Source organism: Artibeus jamaicensis, unplaced genomic scaffold, assembly GCF_021234435.1.
Source record: "Artibeus jamaicensis isolate MK-2021 breed Jamaican fruit bat unplaced genomic scaffold, CSHL_Jam_final contig_787, whole genome shotgun sequence".
In the NCBI taxonomy this organism is placed as follows: domain Eukaryota; kingdom Metazoa; phylum Chordata; class Mammalia; order Chiroptera; family Phyllostomidae; genus Artibeus; species Artibeus jamaicensis.
The window spans coordinates 4961083-4978781 of NW_026521972.1; positions in this window are offsets into that span (position 1 = coordinate 4961083).

The window sequence follows — 17699 nt, forward strand, 5'->3', positions numbered from 1 at the left end:
ATCCTTTATTCTTAGCTCTCCATCAGTTTGCCGATTATAAGTTTACTGCTGTTAATGATTTTATTCTTAGATTGGAAACTTACATTTCTAACTTCCTCCTTTTTCTGTGAAAAAAGGAACCCAGAAAAGTGACAATAACTGTAATGATGGTTTTTAAAATAGGACTCAAAAGTTTAAGCTTACACATGGTGGAGGTTATGGGAGCCAGCCAACGGGGGTTTGAAGTTTCCGCCATAGTAGCTGAGTTAACATTAGACAACTTAAAATATTTTGTGCTTCTACAAATAATGATTCTTACTTTATCAAGTTGTTATGGGGACAAAAAAGATAATATTTTAAGTACGATTTGAATCCCTGGTGCTGAACGCCAGATATTAGTGTTCAATACGATGTTTCCAAGGTGATTCTGGTGAGCAGCATTCATTTTAATCAGTGGTTCTCAGTCAGGCTGCACATTAGGATCACGCGGTACCTCTTCCAAACAACCAGTGCTTGGTCCCTGTGTTATTTCCCGTTGCTCCTGTAACAATTTACCTCTAATTTAGTACTCAAAACAGCACGAATATATAAATGTACAGTTCTGGATGTCAAACGTGCAAAATGAGTCTCTCTGGATGAACCTCAAAATGTCAGCAAGACCGTGTTCCCTTCTTGAGGCTCTAGGGCAAATTCCATTTCCTCGCCTCCTCTGGCTTCTGGAGGCTACCTGTATTCCTAGGCAGGTGGCACGGTGGCTCCCCTCTTCCATCTCCAAAGCCTGCAGGGCTGCCTGTGAGGTGGAGTCTTCCTCACACTGCACCACCCTGGCACCCACTCACCTGCTTCCTTTCCTGCACCCCATTCAAAGACCCTCCCATGATTACTTGGGGCTCACCTGGACATTCCAGAACAATGTAAGTCAGTTGATTAACAACCTTAACCCCAACTGCTACCTTAATTCCCCTTTGCCACTTAAGAAATGCACAGGTTCCAGCAATTAGGACGTAAACATCTTTGGGAGGCTAGTGTTCTGCTTACCGCAGGCTTCACCCTCCAAAGACTCAAGTGTAATTGTTCTTGGCAAGAATGTGTTTCACACACTCACGAGGTGATTCTAATGCCCAGCTTCATTTAAGAAGTACTGGTCTAAATATGATCAGGAGTCCATGAAACATTATGCCCATGAAATGTTCAATAATGTTCAAATTTGACTTGGAAAAATTTAATTAAATAAATTACATATTAGCCCTGGCTGGTGTAGCTCAGTAGATTGAGCATGGGCCTTCGAACCAAACAACCACAGTTCGATTTCCAGTCAGGGCACGTGCCTGGGTTGCAGGCCAGTTCCCAGCAGGGGACGCACAAGAGGCAACCATACATTGATAGTTCTCTCCCTCTCTCCTTCCCTTCCCCTCTCTCTAAAAATGAATAAATAAATAAAAATCTTTAAAAAAATAAAATAAAATACATATTAAAGGCAGTAAGAAGTTCTGTAAATGAGAAATCTGTCCAACCTTATTTAACCAGTCCCTCAGACTTTTCTGAGTAACACCTATTTGGAGTAACACCTATGAAGAGCCCAAGGAAATATTTTTCTACTCAAGTCTTTTGAGAGCTAATGTTCTAGGGAGGAAAATGAGTATAATGACATTTTATTTTGTTTTCTTTAGTCAGATTTTTTTACTTTTGTTTTACTATTAAACTATCTATTCAATTCAGCACATGATCCTGAATTCAAATTCATATTTAAGACAATCTATTCATTATTGTATTACTAGACATATTAATAAGAACCACATGGTCAACATAGTATAATTTAATCATTACTCGAGAAGAGGAAGCTAGATCTCAAAATATAACTCTCTTACTAAATAAAAAATTTGGTTTCTGCATGCTCACATCTGAGGACAGATTTGTTTATAAAAATCATATATGACTTAATAGCATAAATAGATTTGAAGCACTCTATATTATGTATTATATTGTAAAGAGTTTATATCTGAAAAAATCATGAAAATTAGGTCCATATTTCCTGCAAGGCTCACAAATACAAAAAAACACTTTACTATTTTCCTCAAACTTCTCTCCAGAAATCTACCTTCTTGAATAGCCAGTAAATTGGAGCATATGGTGTTTGGAAAATTTTGTGTACATTGAAGAGACTCATGATGAATAATTGAAGTAATTTCCCAGCTACATTCTTATCTTCTAGAGGAGGGATAATTCGGAACAAATAACCAAAGGGACTAAATAAACAGGTTTGGCAGTAAAACAGCAGGCAGGCTACTTAGGAAAGATTCTCCCTTCAGAAAAAATAAGTCAATGGTTATTTCTGATTAGTGAATTATCTACATACAATGGTTAGACTGTCCCCAAACGCAAACTGGATTTACCGTTCAGGAGAGCTTTTGGGGTCAGAAATTGAAGACTGTAAAAGTTGAGTTCACACTATGGTTTAAGATTGCTGAGAGTATGTTCAACCACTGTCTTGCTGTCTAACTCAAAAAATGCTGTTTGGGGCTTCTTTTTTCCATGTTGAAAGTGACACACTCTGCCTTCCCACATAGGGTGGTGGTTAATTACCCAGCTCTATAGCCCAGCCATGCTCGTTGAAATCCTGACTGCGCATTTTACTGGGTAGTAACCTCAGGTAGGTCACTGACCTCGGTGGCCCTGGGAGTCCTGCATAGAGTAATGATGCCTCAATGCTTGGAACTTAGGAAAAGACTCACTAAATGTTACCATGTATTTTTACTTCACTATATTTACACTTATTATAAAAGTGATACGGTTAAATGGGTGGACAAATTGACTTAGTGTTATTCAGTAAATTTTATTAAAAGCACATTTGCAATTTATACAGGAGGTTAGGAAACTAACTGGAATTTAATTTGAAATACTATTACATGAGAAACACATAATTTTCCCACTAATTAATACCACTGCTTTTTTTAATAGAAGCAATTTTAAAAGCTCAATTCCCATGCTCTCAGATAAAAACATTGAACCCAAAAGAGATTGATTCTCACATTTTTAAACACAAAAACTAAAGAACAAAAATGCAAAGTTGCAAAGATCTTATGATTGAACAATTTTACCCTATTAAGATCTAAAACTTCTTAAAATTCTTGAAAGAAGCTTTTTTCTTGTACTTCAGATTCTCCAATTAATTTATTCAGAATTATGATGTGCCAGTCACCAGTCACCATAGTAAATGTTGAACAAAAGTTGGACAATTATTAAAAGGCATATGAGAATTCATAAACTGAGATTTTATTGACATTAACATTTATATATTACTGACAAGGTCATCAAGTTTTAGAAAATGTTCAAATAACTTCCTCATAACCCCTCAGTCAGCAAACAACATACTGAAAGTCTATAACTGCCAGTTTGTCTACCCAGCAAATGCTGACCTTCACAAGGGATTCTGAAGTATGAGGAAAACAGTAATCCTTATATTGAACAAAGGAGGGAAAATGCAAAACTGAAGATTTATTTGTCAGCGTTCATTTTAATTTTAAAAAAGTAAGAAACCACCTTTTAACTTTCTCACAAGATGTTGGATATTAAAAAGTCTTGAATTTAAAAAGCAGATTTATTTTGAAATTACTGTAGCTATTAGGTATTCGCAATCTAAGGTAGAAACAATCATCAGCTGTCTACTAGCAGTTAGGGCAAGAAGCTCATGCCTGTTCACTTTTCTAGAAATGTCATTCTAGTTGCTGATTTGCAGCCTGAGATTCTTGATCTGATCTTTGTCTGACCTGTGCTATTTACCAAATTACAAATGACAAAAATGGTCCTGTTTCCCTGATCTCCTCACATTGGGCTTCTGCACTCTGCTGGACTGAGTACGTCCCTGGGTTCTGACTATGTGTTATCACCCTCCTGACTCCTACCAGTCCACACACATTGTCAAATTGAAAGGAATTGCTTTCTTTAACATTTGAAAAAATACGGTCAGAAAATTTGAATCCTGACTCACTCACAGCAAAGTTTCTCTGTACCCAGCACTGCGCTGGGCATTATCTATTACAGGGTTTCATTGTCCTTCTTCTTTACTATTGTAATAATTTGAGGTTGGCTTTTCCCACTTCCAATCTTGTGTGTACGTTGTTGCCAAATAATCTTCGAAAAGCCCAACCCAGTTATACTGTGTTATTTCCTTGATTTAAAAAGTAAAAACACTACACACACACATACACACATATACAAACAAATGCAGGTTTTAAAAAAAAAACAGAGAAAACTGAATAAGGTCTGTATGCCAGCTAACAGTAATGTACCTCAGTCAATTTCTTGATTTTGATACTGTACTATAATTGTGTGTCACCACTCAGTGGGGGAGGCTGAGTGAGACTCTTCTACTGTATACTTCCTATAAACCCATAATTACTTCTAAATAAAATGCAAAAATTAAACCTCTAAATGGATATCTTCACATTTTCAAAATAAACATGAAACTCAGTATTGTATCTCAGAATGTCCTCCAAAGCAGAACCACTTAAAATGTCATAACTAGGCCTGGTTTGTACCAAGACACTTTTGCCTGAACTTCTCAGTGCACCTCCCCGCTACAGGTTTTGACTAGTTGTCCACTTCTCTTTCAAGATCTACCTCAAATGCTGCTGCTTCCTCCATGCATCGCCTGATCCCCCCGTCAGCTAACCACCATCTCCTCACCCGTAACACCTGTACCATCTCCCTTTTAACACCTACACTATAATTTTTCAATTTGAGGACTGATCTTTCAGCCCCCACTAACGGTAAGCTCTTACAGGACAGAGTTGGTATCTCTCTTATATTTTTAGTCCCCATAGACTCTAGTAAGTGCTTTGTTCAGTATTTATTGCAGTGAAATCAATATGCAAGGGTCACTGTCTTGTAAAAGAGAAAGTGGAAGTCAGTTGGAATCAACTAATGAGTCAAAAATAAACATGCTGAGAAGTAAAAAGAACATGTCTTTTTAATCTAGTTTTTAGGTTTCAAATATCTTTGAATAGTCTTTGTTAGACACAGGAGAAAACAAAGATGTTCTTCAGGGATAGCTGACTGTGCTGAACTCAAACAAGAGAGTCAGCCTCTACGATACGACATGAAGGCAAAGTCTATCCTATTTACTGCGTAGAAGCTTCACGTCAGTTTAAAGAAATGCCAAATTAACAGGGTCTCTAAAACCGCACTGCCGTTACACCCTTCCCCATAATTTTTTTTCCCAAGTAAGAATGTCTTTCTCTCACTTTACTTCCTTTTAGCTTCTCATTATTTCTCTCAACTGCTCCATAAAAAAGGGTTCAGCTAATCCCTCCAGGGTCACTGGGGTATAGTTCTTATCAAATAAGCTTTGCAGTTACCTCAACCTGAGGTTTCTACGTTACTGCAAGGTAGTGTTTCAATCCCGAGGCTCAAATAATTATTTGCCCAGCACTCAGTCTGACGCGGCGTTATATTTCAGCGCCCACTTTAAGAAAAGACTGTGTACGCAAATAAACAAAAATATAATAATGTGAGAGGAAGCTCAATTTTTAAAACATCGTATGCATATCCATTTATTTAATGTAAAATCCCCCATCTAGTTTCCAAATTTGCTAAAACAACTTCTTTTAATCTATTAATAAAGAGGAGTTTTACTCAGATAAAGGTCCCTACCTTGAGCTATTCTTTTTTTATTTGAGGTGACTAAACCACTGTCATTATATGATAAATTCTCATTCAACAGAGCACATTAAGGGCCTCTGAAATGACAGCTACTGTGCTAGACACGTACTTCACCTGTTTTCCCAGCCTTTGTAATGAATTGGAACATGGTAAATACTCCTTCTAACACCAGTCAGTGTCTCCTTGTTAGTAAAGAGGTTTTAATAAATAAACTGGAGTTGGGGGCAGCACCTATGGTTTGCAGAGTTCACAGGTCTCATACAAGGATCAACCCAGCATCTGGCCTCAGTAACACAAAGATCTGATAAAACCGAATTAACTGAAAATTATTTCTTTAGTTGATTAATTAGACTTTTTTCCTCATCATGTATCAGTTGGTAATGTACTAAAGGTCAGTTTAATTTTTGCTTAACAATGGATCCTCAGGTGAGGTAATGACTTCAATTATGGAATATTTAAAATAACCTTCTCCAGCTACAGCGTCTTTACCTCCTCCACTGAGTAATTTCTTTCAAAATTTGCAAAGTCACAGAGAAGAGTATGTTTATCAAGAACAGTGCCCTGAAAATACGTTTTGATAATTACCTTAAGCTCAGAACCATGATAACTCTATTCAATATAATCTAGAATTAGCCTGATACAGATTTTAAATTTGATATAATAATTCCAAACAAACCCATGTCTTGGCATCACATAATTTCACAGAAGCACTAGGAAATCAATTTATTTTAACTCTGTGAATTTATGAAGAGATAAACTTACATTAGTATTAATTGCAGAGATAGAGGTTTCTACATGCCATTATTTTGAATGTCCTCAATAAAATTTTTTTGAAGAAATAACCAGGAGTGAGAAGGAAAATAAGTCTAATTTTTCATAGGTCTCTCATCAGGAATAAGAGTAGAAAATATTTATAATCTGGAGATTTAGGGAAAAATAATACAGTTTGGTATAATCTATAAAGGGTACTGGATGAAGTAAAATATAACCAATCAAATTTATAAACACTTTAGTTATATACACACACAAAAAAACCAAGATTTTGATCATTTTGAGGTCAAAAAACACTGCATATACAGAGCATATTAATTCAGGGTTGTCTTGAGAAAACTAAGATAAGCCTTGAAAATGTAATGAAAGTTTTTGAGGAAACAAAAACATTAAAGCAATTGTTTTGTGGGTTTTTTTTGGTATTGTTGCTTCTATTATGTGTGTTTAAAATTTTTTTTTCATGAAAGAAATACAACACTGAGCTCCTGCCCTTAGAGTATTCATTGGATGGAGCAAATTTCAAGATTTATTCACAATACTATTAAATAAAAGGGAAGTTAGAACATGAGCTGAAATCTAGGAGAATATGTAGAATTTGCATCTCTATTAATAATATAAAAGTTCTACAGATATAGAAGAGAGAGAAGGAGAACCATGGACAAATTTAGTAAGCAGGCAACCTAAAAGTGAAGGGTTTTTTTTTATTATAAAGCTAGGTTAAATTATTTTAGGCAGTTAAATTTAAAAATTTATAATTCAAGTATGAGACTTGAGGAGAGTAGGCAAAAAAAATCCAATGGCATATCAATCTAGTAATAAATCAGTGGGAGAAGAGCCTAAAATGAGTGAGTTAAGAAGCTAGTGTATATGTTCATTTGTGCAATGATAGAAGCTTTCCCTGAGGTGGTAGTAATTGGATTTGAATGTCAAGGGCAAATCTTAAATTTCTATCAAGTGAAAATATGGTATAATCTAATGAGATATTATTAGTGATACTTGAATATTTGATAAAGTAGATAAGAGTTAAATATTATAGAAATTTTTAAGACTATGAGAATATAGAAGAAAATGTCACTATGTAAATTTGAGGTGTAAGAAGGAGAGTAGAAATAAAAAATATTGAGAGTAGATTCTCAACAGAGTTCAAAGGAGATATAATAGAACTAAGGAATATCCAAGTGCGGGTTATCTATAGGCATTCTGAAATGCGTGAGTTAATCCTGGATGAGTGGTTTGGTATACAGAACAGCGCTGTGAAGCATTAATAGAGAAACTACTTTAGTCCCTGAGTGTTGAAAATGTTTCCAAAAATAGGGAAGAATGGACATACATGAAGGATGCCTCCTTAGAGAATAGAGGAGTAGAAAAAGAAAGAAACAGAATAATAAGAGTTCAGAGAACAGTGTGGTATGAAATAAATCTAGGAAATGGGTCACTTTTATCTTGTGCTTCTTTTTTCTTCTATGGCTTTTTAGTTCTTTGCAATTGGCCAACAAATAGGAAAAAAGAAACAATTTTGGAGGTTTTATGGACCAACATTGGAAATGGTGTACATTACTTTTCCTCACATCCTATTGGCTAGAACTTAGTCACGTGGGCTTACTTAATTGCAATTGTATTTGGGGAATGTACTCTATAGGCTCAGAAAGAAGACAAATGTGGTTTGTGAGCAGTTATTCTTTGCTACTGTCAGTTCTGGGGATATATCTGATTAATAATGATGAAAGAACAGAAACCAGGGAAAATCTTAACATTTAACTTTTTATGCTATTCATATGGATGGGGAAATCAAAAAATTTTTTTCTTCTTTCAACACAATCATCACATTCTACATTTAATATTGCCACTAATTCCATGAACTTTAGCTAATTATATTTCCCTTATTGGTAGTTATGGTAATACTGATGATAACTATTAAAAATTTTTGTGGGTGTTGGAGAGGAACAAATTTTCCTCAAGTTTCTTTTGGCCAATCTAATAAATTGATGTGAGACAAATTAGCAAGAGAAAATAACTGAATTTAATACATATGTATGTATGGGAACCCTACAAACTTGAGAGTCAGAAACTCTACATGCACAAAAAGGTCAGAGATAAAAAGAAAACATGGGTATATGAGACATCCTGAGCTAGGGATGAGGTAAGATGCCTTAGAGGCTTCAAAGGGTCATAGTAGGATAATAAGAAAAGCAGATGCTTAGTAAATGGAAGTTTGACCTGCCCTGCAGATAGGTCAAAAGAGGGTATCTCTGATAATTTCTTATCATAGGCAAGCCTCCTATTTCGAGTTCTTCCAGGTAGATAAGGGAGAGACAAAAGTTTCTCTTAAGCCTGAGGCTAGAGTGGCCTTCATCTGAAAAACAATCTACATAACACAGAGTCACATCTTGTGATGGCTGGTTGTGAACCCCCACATACAAATATTTTAAAAAATTGAATGTGTTATATTGTGTTTGAGAGAAATATAGTAAGTTAAGTGAACCAATGTACCACCCACTCATTTTTTTTGTGGGTAAACAGATAAAACAAGGAGGAAAGCCAGCAGCACTGCAGAGAATTTTACATTCTGTGGACATGCAGCCAAGGCTCAGAACCACCAATCTGGATTTTTCTCCCTGCTCTCTTTCTATTGCTCAGGGAGTCGGGCCTTCTCTGAGAGGAGAGAATCGAGGAGACTGGAATTAAGAGTCAACACAGATTATTACTTATTAGCTGGAATTTTTATGCAAATTGTGTTCTTAAAAGAAAGAAGGGCAGGCGGCAGGCGTGGAGAGAAGGAAGGAAGGAAGGAAGGAAGGAAGGAAGGAAGGAAGGAAGGAAGGAAGGAAGGAAGGAAGGAAGGAAGGAAGGAAGGAAGGGGGAGGGAGGGAAGGAAGGAAGGAAGGAAGGAAGGAAGGAAGGAAGGAAGGAAGGAAGGAAGGAAGGAAGGAAGGAAGGAAGGAGGGAGGGAGGGAGGAGGGAGGGAGGGAGGGAGGGAAGGCGGGAAGGAAGGGCCAAAATGGAATCCCTTGCTAACCAAAATTTAACAACTAACCTAACTGCAATTTCAGCATCTCCCAGGTGTAGAATTTTAAACCAATCAGTCTGGAATTTTCTGGTTAACATTTATGAGGTAATAGCCCCTTTCTATCCCCTGTAGAAAAAAGAGGCATTCTGCACAACAAAACCCTTGCCTCTTCCTTCCCCTACAAAAGAAGTCAGATCTAAAAATAACCCATTTTTTCTTTTGTTAAAAGTTCCCTTGCCCGAAGCTTCTTTCTATAAATACCTCCTATTTTACAACCCTTGGAGTGCCCTTCTAGTCGCTAGATGGGATGCTGCTGGGTTCATGAATGGCTTAATAGAGCCAATTATATCTTCAAATATATAGAATTGAATTTTGTTCTTTATAAGCTGAATATACTCAGTTGTGTTTATGATGTGTCGGACATTGTTCTAGAGTCTTGGAATTCACCAGTGAACAAAACAAAGTTCCCTTCTCTGCTGAAGCTTCCATTAGTCAAGAGAGACACAGCAAACAATATAATAAACAAGTAAATGCCTTTGAATATGAAAAGGTGATGAGGTGCTATATATAAAAAAAAAAACAAACAAAAAAAAAAACAGAAAAGTTCAGCCAGGTAAGGGGAATCAAGAGCAAGGGGAGGAGTGAGGTAATTACAATTTTAAATAAAGTCATCAGGGAAACCTTTCATCTGACCTCTGTGAAACACTTTCTGTGACAGTTTCATTCCTTTTCCCCTGCACCTTGGCATATTATTATCAGCCTGACACAGAGAAGTTACTGAGGCTCAAAGAGGTAAAGCAACTTGCTTAAAATCACAGAGCAATAAGGTAGGTTGCAAACAATGAACAAAACTCTGGTTTGTATGAGCCCAAAGCCAGTGCTCTTATTCACTCCCACACTCCCTCTTTCTTTGCGGTCATAGCCTTATTTATCAAATTAATACGTCCAGTTGTGTTCTCTTCATTTTACACACCACATTTTTCTCCCTGGAGTGTCAGTCTGAACTAATGCTCTCGCGTGACCATCTGCATGTAACGTAAGCCTAAATGAAGCCTTTGGACAATGGTGCCAGATTGCAGAAGAAGGTATGTATGGTTTTTCTCAAATCTGTGAGTTAGTCTAGATAGGTGCTGTTTTCAATGATTCAGAAGCTGAAATCACAACGTCCAGTTTGCTGATGCTTAATGACCATCTTCTCACTGTAACCACAAGTTGCTTAAGTGGCAAGACATCTCCCTTGAGCCTCTTTTATGGGGCATTAATCACATCCCAAAGGCCCACTTCTTTTTTTAAAAAATTATTTTATTGTTGTTCAAATACAATTGTCTGCATTTTCCCCCCACCACTCCCCCTTGACCCCAGCCAAACCCACCTCCCTTCTTTGCTTCCACCCTCCACCTTGGTTTTGTCCGTGTGTCCTTTACACTAGTTCCTGTAAATCCTTCCCCAAATTGTCCCCTGCCCCCTCCCCTCTGGCTATTGTTAGATTGTTCTTAATTTCAATGACTCTGGGTATATTTTGTTTGCTTTTTTCTTTTGTTGATTATGTTCCAGTTAAAGGTGAGATCACATGGTATTTGTCCCTTACTACCTGGCTTATTTCACTTAGCATAATGCTCTCTAGTTCTATTCATGCTGTCGCAAAGGGAAGGAGCTCCATCTTCCTCTTTGCTACATAGTATTTCATTGTGTAAATGTACCGTAGTTTTTGGATCCATTCATTCACTGATGGACACTTAGGTTGCTTCCAGCACTTGGCTATTGCAAATTGTGCTGCTGTGAACACTGGGGTGCACAGGTTCTTTTGAATTAGTGTTTCAGGGCTCTTAGGATATAGTTCAAGCAGAGGAATTGCTGGTCAAAAGGCAGTTCCATTTTTAGTTTTCTGAGAAAATTTCATCCTGTTTTCCACAGTGGCTGCACCAGTCTGCAGTACCAACAACAGTGCACTAGGGTTCCCTTTTCTCTACAACCTCGCCAGCACTTGTTTGGTTATTTATTAATGATGGTTATTCTGACTGTTATGAAATGGTATCTCACTGTGGTTTTAATTTGCACCCCTCTGATGGCTAGTGATGCTGAACATCTTTTCACATGTCTCTGGGCCCTCTGTATGTCCTCCTTGGAGAAGTGTCTATTCAAGTCTTTTACCCATTTTGAAATGGGTTTTTTTGTCTTCCTGGAGTAGAGTTGTGTGAGTTCTTTACATATTTTGCAGATCAAACCCTTGTCTGAGGTATCATTAGCAAATATGTTTTCCCATAGGGTTGGTTCTCTTTTCATTTTAATGCTGTTTTCTCTAGCCATGCAGAAGATTTTTTAAATTGGATGAGGTCCCATTTGTCCAAAGGCCTGCTTCTTAATACAGTTATGATTATACAGTTGCAGTTGGAAGTTCCAATTTCAACATGAATTTGGGGGAGCACAAATATCCAGCCCATAACAGAGGTGAATACGGTACTTGATGAAACTGCCAAAGTGCCAGATGATCATGCTTCCATTCCTAAAGACGAGTTGCATTTATAGACAAAGAAATGGGCTTCATAGAAAGTCACCTCACAGGGAGATCTGATCATAAATCTCTAATTGGGCAGGTCAGGATGAGTAGTCATGCCTGAGGCCTGTAACTTTTTAGTAAAAGGATTAGGTTAACTTTAAACAAACCCTGTTCATTGTTCTTGTGCATCTAGGTTAATACACCTTTGAAGTAAACATACCCACCCTCAAGAAAGCACATAATCTTGTTAACTATCCTGTAATCCAATGCTCAGCTTCTTTCTCTCACCTTCTCGTAATCTTCCTTTGGTTCCTTTCTTAATTTCAAATGCATAAAAGAAACTGCAAAACTGTTGTTCTCTGGAGCATTTGAGATTTTGCTCTCAGGCATATGTTACCAGTCTTGGCTCAAATGAACTCATAAGAATTCTCTGTAGGTTTGAATGTTTCTTGTGTTGACAATATAAAACATGGTTGTGTATGTATGTGTGTAAAATTATATCCTTCCAGCTGCAACATTTGCAACTCTACCATGATATTGGAAGCTATATGCACATATTTAAATGTCTGGTTTCAAAGCTTTGTTGTCCATTTCCACTACCTTAAATTAATAACTGACTTTATCAAAAAGATTTCCTTCAGAGTTAAGTTCTCTTTGTTCCAAGGTAGCATTTTAGACATTGAAAAGGAACATCCGCTGTACTAAATTTAGAGTATCTAAGGAGAATAGTTAAGTAAATCAATATGGGCACTGTGAATAGTCAATCTTGTTCTATATTTAAAGTACGTTTTTGGTATATTTCTTCTCCAAGTTCTTGTCCAAGCCTTTCTTTTCCATCCGTGAGGAACTTACTGTACATAGGTCCCTTCGAATATTCTCTGTTGCTCATGGAATACAACCCAGGATCCTGTGCAGTCCATGCGTCTGGCCCTTTAGAGTCTGGTTCCTACTTGCTCTTCACACTCATCTCATACCACCTTGACCACTACATTGCAACCACAGTGGCCCTCTTCCTTTCCCTTGAACATGTCCAACACTTCTCTACCCACAGACCTGCACATGTTCCCTCTTCTGGCAAGCTTTCTCCTCATTGTCATCACTTAGGACTCACCTGAAATGCCCTGTTATTTGTAGCTATTAGTCTGAGGTAGCATCCACAATTAATCTCTATTATCCCATTGTTTTTCTATGTACTATTTAAAAACCTCTTGTTATCTTGTTCATCTTTTTATTGGTAATTTTCTGCTTCACCCAGTAGAAAATAGAATCTCTGGGCACAAGGATGTTGTCTACATACAGAGCCATCTAGATTGACAGTAACTAGAACCCGGCCTTTAAAGAATAGTTGTTAAATCAAAAATTAATGAGTAAACATCTGGATTACATGTGACAGACATTAAGACCCGATACATTTGTTGTCCACTTTCCACTACCTTAAATTAATAACTGATTTTATCAAAAAGATTTCCTTCAGAGTTAAGTTCTCTTTGTTCCAAGGTAGTATTTTAGACATTAAAAAGGAATATAGATTATACTGTATTTAGAGTGTCTAAGGAGATACATTTTATCCACAATCTGAATGAGAAAAAAAAGAAAAATTGAGAAATAATATGTTTGTCTATGTGTAGATTTATGTGTGTACCTTAGAAATTCTTTAAGTGTAAGAATGTATGGCCTGGTCTTTCAGACCACAGAAAGATATACACATAATCTTGAATTGTGAATTTTGTATTTTCTATTATATATAAATTACCTTTATATTGGTTTAGTGAGTACTTGCATTAATTTTTGGAAGAGTTATTAACACAGGAACACATTTGACACTTATCTCCTATGATCCAGTAGCAAAGAGTGCTAATCCACTGATAGTTTCTAATAAATACCAGAGAATAATAAAATATAACAAACTAGGTAGTGCTCCATTAAATGGCCCTGCTTTAGGTGGGCTGAAAAGAAACATGAGAAGTAAAAAAAAAAAAAACTTTCTAGTTTTACTGATGTCCATCTCCAGTGCAAAAACAGTGGATAAGAGGAATTTGATGTTTGAGGAAATACTTTTGTCAGGAGAAGGATTCTCAAGAGGTCAATAAAACATTGCAAAGGCTACCTTCACTTCCCCAGCAAGGGTGTGGGTTTATCTTGAAAAAAAAAAAAGAAAAAAATTAAGAAAGCGTGTTGCCTTAAGAAGGATACAGAGGAAAACTGTTCATTTAAAACTCCCACAGACAGCTTTTGGCTCACAGTCGCAGACCTCAGCAAGGCTCTGACCAGTCAAATACTTGTACCAGGAACACAAGAGGACACCAAGTGACCATATCAAGACTCTGCATTTACCTTTTCTCCATCTCAAGTGTTTCTTATATCTGCAGTCCTTTGTCGTCAAGCTGAATGAAATCCTCCAGCATATGAAGATTCCCTTTTCAGATTGTATTATACTTATTTTCATAGATTATTTTTTCTCCTGTCCACAGCCAAGATAACTAATATTATTCAAGTGCTTAAAAGATATACTGCTTGCACTTTGCAAACAATACTAGGTATCGCCTCTGGCTAAGCCTTTGTGAAAAAAGTTGCTTTTTCTGTATAAGAGAAAACTTGTGTGGCAGGACAACAAAAGACTTCCAAGGGGCATTCTTAAATCTGAACAAACGGCTGGATTGATAAGAACACTAAAAACACAATTAGCATATGACTCAAACTGGCCTTCCAGCAGTACCTCAGAGCTATATAATTCCTTTTCATTCATTGTTATTCTCATAAGGGAAAAGGAAAAATAAATTCTAATGTACATATTAATATTGGAGTTTTGTGAAAGAAAATGTAACCTTCTCTAGGAGGATGAAGGATGATAAGATTTTCTATATGGACATCTCTTAAGAGTGAGAATAAGCAGCAGGACTTTGAATTCTTAAACATATACACACACACCTGGACAAATCTTTTGTTCTTCAATTAGGACAAATATTGGTGGTATATTTCAAAATCATCATTTTTAGACATATACAGAAAACAGGTGTACAATTAACTAAAAGAGAAGTCAACACATTTCTCAAAAGGTCCTTGAAAAAATGCAAGATTATATTTAGATTATTTCAAAATCTTACTAACAGCAGTCTGAACCTTATTAAATACCAATGAGTATTAGTCATACTTTTGAGACTATAGAAAAATTGCCTGTGATATCACCGCATCTCCATCCTTTTTTTGCCTTGGCCATTCTTGTATTCAAAATGGCCTGTGCTGTCAGCTAAATTATTCTAATAAGCTCATTTACATTAACGTTCTAATGAGTAACAGCGGCTTGATATTTTACCCAGAGGGATATTTGATTTAAACAAAGGAAAATGGAGAGAGAAAGTTTAATCCAGAGAAATCATTCTTAAATGGTAACATTTTAGGTATTCTTGCCCATGCATACATGTTATAGAAACAGGGCCCTTTACCATTAATGTCACAAAAGATATCTTTTGTTTGGCACTCATGTGGCCCATTCTTCTAAAACTGTGGCTCTTCTGTTTCAGCACACGTGCAAAGCACCTGGAAAACTACTTGTGACACAGTTTGCTTAGAGCTACCCCCATACTTTCTGATTCAGTAGGTACGAAATGGGGCTGAAGAATTTGTATTTCTAATTATCACCAGTGCTGCTGTTGATGGGCACACTTCCAGAGCCACTGAGCTAAGCTAATGATCCCCATGCTTGTCTGAAATTACCTAAGGAGCTTTAAAAATACAAATGCCACTTGCAGAGACCCTAATGTCGTTTGCCATGTGACCTAGAATAAGCCTTTTTAAAAGATCCTTGGTGAGTCTAATGTGCAGCAAACTTTCTGATCCACCCACTCACAGTTCTTTAATGGTAACAATAAGATATAATTACACAATACTTTTCTGATACTCCCAGCCTTCACCTAACAATATTTGATGTATGTTCATTAAATAGGAATTGTGTGTGCCATGCTAGGAGTACCCTGGCCTGCAAAGCCCTGTGTGATGATTTGACCCCTGGAAATCTTTCTGACCTCACATCTTACTGAGTTCTGCCTACCCACTACCTCTGTGATCCAGCCACGATGGCCTCCTTGTAACTCCATCAGGTCATCAGTACGCTCATGGCCTTTGCACTCACTCCTTGTCTTCTAGGAACACTCTGCCTCTATGGCTTCTTTCCTCCCTTTCTCCAGTTCTCACCTCAAATATCATCATTTCAAGGTGTGCCCTCTATTTTAAAAAGCCTTGCCTTATCTCCAATCTACTGGCTTTATTCCTTTTTTCTTCTTCATTTGTCTTCATAGACTTAGCACTACCCAATACTAGCTAACTTAGTACAATTTATTTATTTATTGTCTATCTCATTCCACTAAATACAAGGCCATGAAAGCAGAGTCTATGTTTTATTCACTACTATATTTTCTGTGTCTAGAGATGTGCTTGGCATATTATAGGCACTGAATAAAATACTGTCGAATAGATGGGAATACAATGATAACAAGATGAGCATGTCTTCTTGTCTCACGTCAGCTTACCTTTGAATGAGACTCATGGGGTTAAAAAGAAAATGGGCACTAAATAGTATACAGAGAATAGTCCATACAGCTGGAAGAGTACAGAGGAAGATTTCACAGAGGAAATAATTTCTAAACTGAGAACTGAAAATGAGTAGGCATCTCCTTCCAGGAGAAGGCTGGCAGAAGTACACAGAGTACAGCACATTGATGAATTCAAAGAAGCTCAATAGACAACTCAGCATGGTTTACTCAATTTCCACTGAAAACAAGTGGTAATATTGAGCTATAAAATATACAAATATGACTCAGGTTGAAACCCAAGATTCAGACTGATGGATTTTTTTAAATCTTTTTTCCACCTTACTATTACTCCAGTAGATAATACTGGACAGATAGTAAGTTCTCTACCAGCATCTTGATGAATAAGTATAAGAATGAAGAAATTGCAACCCAATGGAGTTCAGGAACCACATTTATATTTCTATAATACCTTACATACAGAGGGGCCTCAAAAAAGTAAATATTGGCCCTGACTGGTGTAGCTCAGTGGATTGAGCGTGGACCTGTGAACCAGAGGATCGTGGTTCGATTTCTAGTCAGGGCACATGCCTGGGTTGCTGGCCAGTTCCCAGCAGGGGATGCATGAGAGGCAACCATACGTTGCTATTTCCCTCCCTCTCTCCTTCCCTTCCCCTCTAGGAATAAATAAATAAAATCTTTAAAAAAAATAAGTATTGATCAATGATCCCTATGATGAATAATATTCACATTTTACTCAAATTTTAAACCATATGACTCATTGTACATAAATATTAATTATATCTGTTGTAAGAAAGCAGTTACTATTTCACTCCATTAAATTTCTCGAAAGGCTACCATGAAATGTGACTATGTTTTAGCTTTGATTTTATGCTAAATTTTCTTTATGAAAATGATCCAATAAATTATTTTGTGTAAGATGATTCTTTGTACTAAACAAAAGACAGACTTTTTTTAAAAAAAAACTGTCAAACTCACAGAATAATATATCCAGATTTTTGTAATTTTTGTATCCTATTTTTAATCATGAGATACCACATTCTTTCATTGTGACAACTTAAAAATTAGATCCCAGAGGAAATCATACTGAATATATCTCTGACACCTAATTTTGTAAGTAATTAAGTTAGATTTAATAAACATTTACTCTTTCAACTTCAAGCACCCTCATTAGAATCCCAAAAATATCAAAACCGTGATTCAGGCAAAATGAGCAATATCTACCAAATTCATCACA